The sequence below is a fragment of the Seriola lalandi genome, unplaced genomic scaffold, assembly GCF_002814215.2.
Source record: "Seriola lalandi dorsalis isolate HSWRI2012SDOR001 ecotype SW California unplaced genomic scaffold, Sedor1 jcf7180002054602, whole genome shotgun sequence".
NCBI classification, from domain to species: Eukaryota; Metazoa; Chordata; class Actinopteri; order Carangiformes; family Carangidae; genus Seriola; species Seriola lalandi.
This window is the reverse complement of record NW_019525155.1, coordinates 60,407-64,078: the sequence shown is the minus strand read 5'-3', so window position 1 is coordinate 64,078 and position 3,672 is coordinate 60,407.

The following is a 3,672-nucleotide window of genomic DNA, read 5'->3' as shown; positions in this document are numbered from 1 at the left end:
TCTCATCATTATTTCCAAAATATCAAAGTGACGTCTTCAGATGGTTTTCTTTCTCTCACCCAAACATATTCTGAAATACTTCATCTGAGCAACTACTGAATACAATAATCATTTCAGCTTTAATGGTAATTCATGTTAAAAACATCATGTCCTCAGCTGAACTTTAACAACTTTATGTAACATTTCAGTTTTCATTTGTGTTGGTGAATCGTCCGTGTGAGGGACAAATGAAGTCTATTATTGAAGTCTATTATTCCACCAGCCCGTACGTGTTTTTACATTAACACTTTACTTGAAGTTCAGTGGCTGATAAATGTTTAATAAATGGTCTTAACACAATATAATGAAGTTGGAAGCAGATATAAGGAACAGGGTTTAGTCTTTCACCTTTATAATAATCACCCTCTTTGTTTTCCCTCAGGAATTCAGGAGTTTTACCTGTTGGGTCATTGAACGTCTTTAATGGTGATTTATTATCTCTTTATATTATCATCACATGTCAGATAATATCTGCTAACAGGATTATAGATGTTGACAACTAGATTAATAAACACTTACAACTGCATATTAGTGTGTTATAAACCACTTACTACATGTGTAAATGCTAAGTAGGGAGAAGTTAAAGTTAGGTGACACAGTTTTTACCCATCAGCGTTAACAACAGATGCCATGTTTTTTTCCAACAGGATGAAGAACCAGTTTGTGTTGATTCTGACCTGCAGCTGCTGCAGGAAGAGACGCTGTGTTTCTATTATATGTGCTGTCACAGAGACACACTGTACACGCTCATAATACATGTGAACATGTCACTGAACATGGAGGTTAATTGGTCCGTCGATGTCGCCCCGAGGTTCGTCCCAGCCATCCTGTTTACAAGCGACCTCAAAATGCTGTGTGCGTCAGATCATGAATATGTGTCTGTTGTCCAGTTCAGACAGGATCAGCATCACGGGGGGGGGGGGGGGGGGGGGTTTACAACCCTGGTGAAATCACAGGATATAATAACAGAGGTGGACACTCAGCAGGACAAAGCCTAAAGACAGAGGAAAGCCTCCACCGGGGGGCGTCAGATACAGATTCTGTGTGAGGTGAGTTGGACCATAAACGCTTCACAACCACCTTTTCAAAGTGTTTCCACTGGAGAATTCCTTTAATTCCCTCCCGGCCTCGTCACCCGTCCTCTCTGCCGTCCTCTCTGCCGTCCCTCAGCTGCATCGGTATGGACTTGTTTTGATTTCCGGAGCCATTTTCCCGCCCTATCTCTGCCATCGGCTCATTTCCTGTGTAACGGCCCCATTTCCTGTCTCTGTGGAGCACAATCAGAGAGATAACACAAGTGCCACACTAAATCACCTTTTTTCTGCTTGTTTCTCTTTCTATTCCTGGTCTCTGCACGTCTCCGTCCTCCTCCGCTGTTCCTCTCTGCGTCCTGCTCTCTGCCCTTTCATTCATATCCAATTGTGAAGTTTTTTAGCCACTTGGAGGTCGTCAAACATTTGTGTGACAAATGAAAAATGAGTTCTGTGTTATCTCCTTCACTCGTGTCCTCTCCGTGTGTTCATCCTTGGCGTTTTGACCCGTAGGTTTCCTCAGAGAGCTGGGAACATCACAACCTGATGCATATTCCCAGACGTAAGCAGAATTCTTTGATTTGATTATTTTTTTCTTGGTATTCCTGCAGAACAAATAAAAACATTTAACTCCTTCCTCCCTCCCTCCCTCCCCTGCTCCCATTGTTCCTCTCCCAGTGAAAAAGAGAGAAGTTCTGGCTCAGAACAATAAGCGCTTCCTCCTGCGCGGTGGCGTGCTCGACGGCGGCCGAGGAATCGATGCGGAGCACTTGTGATGGGCTATTGTACGGCGCTGAGCTCAGGCCTTCCTGCGTTAGCCTGTTTCCCAGCTGAAGTCATTGTGTGACCTTGAGCTGCATCTCTGTCTGTGGACAGGAAACGCTGGTGTTACACACTGATGTTCTCACATGGGTAAAGTACACACACACATGCCAACACTGCCTCCGACAAATACTGGTTACATCTAAACAAGAAGCTTTGGTGGGAAACGTGAGCTGTGACTGGATCATGTGCTTTGAATGAATGAAGCTACTTTCATGATCAGCAGTTAAATGATGCTGGAGTCACCACAGGTGGATGTTGTTTGTTGTCTGTGAAAGTTTTACTGATGCGTTCAATGTGTTTGTAACTTGCCAAATAAGGAGAGACTTTTATTTAAAGGTGGTGAAGTATAGGAAACCCCCAGCGTCTGAACTCCGGGGCTGATGGGAAGGAGCGAGGCTGGAGATCTGATGATTGAGGCAAACACCTGAAGTCAGCTGATGATGAGAAGTCAGGTGAGAGAGCCAGAGAGGATTGTGAATGAACGAGTCGTGAAGATTGAACTCATGCTGAGTTTCAGGAATTAACAACATCAGTTTCTCACGATGTAAATATGAAACATGATCCTGTCGCAATTATGTTTCCTCCAAATCCTCCCCGCAACAAACATGTGGTCGATGGTCGCAGGTAAAATGGCACAAGCCAATCAAAACAAAGCACTTGTGAAAAGACAGACGGAGAATTTAAAATAGAGAAAGAGAAAAACATAAGATTCCTCAAATCAAAAAGCTGAGGTTTATACGAACCAGTGAATTATACAGACGGTGACGAGCTGAAGGAAAAACCTGAGAACTGAGCAGAGAAGCAGGATGAGTCCCGCTGGGTGGGAGAGGTCACTGATGGTGTAATGAGTCACCTGACCTCAGTCCACCTGGGAAACGTCCAGCGGCGGCGTGTTCTCGCCCACACGGGTCAGACTCTGCAGAAACCTGCTGCTCTGCGTCCAACGACAGATCTGTTGACCTGACGACCTTTACAGCTGCTGCAGAACACGTTCTCAATCAATCAATCAATCAATCAATCAATCAATCAATCAATCAGACTTTATTTGTACAGCACTTTTCATACAAACAATGTAACACAAAGTGCTTAATAAAAGCAATAAAAAAACAACGTCCCCCCTTCCCCACACACACACACACACACACACAAACACACAAACACACAGACACACACACACACACACACACACACACACACACACACACACACACACACAGAAGAATAAATGACCCAGTAATAAATAAAAACCATAAGAATAAGACAATAATAACAGGAAGTGAGGAAACACTACAAGAGGAGATTTATTAAAGTGAGTAAAACCAGAAATAACAGTAGTGTATTAAATGGAAAATAAAGATAGAATAAAAGGATATAGCAGTTAAACATCTTAAAATATTTAAACAAATAGAAAAATAAATCAATAAAATGTAATAAAAGTGCGTTTGCTTTATAAAGGCTGCTGATGTGGAGGTGAGAGAGTCCGGCTGCTGAGGACGAGCCTGACGCTCCGATGAGGATGATGATGTTTGGATGACAGTTCTCAGCTGACGGGGATTAAACCTCTAAACTCTGTATTACATTACGTTTTGGCCCCGGGGCCAAACGGCTCATGTTAATCCCACTTTATTACATCCAGGCCTCCGCGGCTCCGAGCCGCCAGTCCTGCATGAATTATGAATAACGAGCAGTTGTGTTGTTTTGTTGGTGTGCAGAGGTCACAGTGATCCTGACCCCCCCCCTCCCTCGGTGATGTTGGGGGTGGGAAGGTCACTCCTCA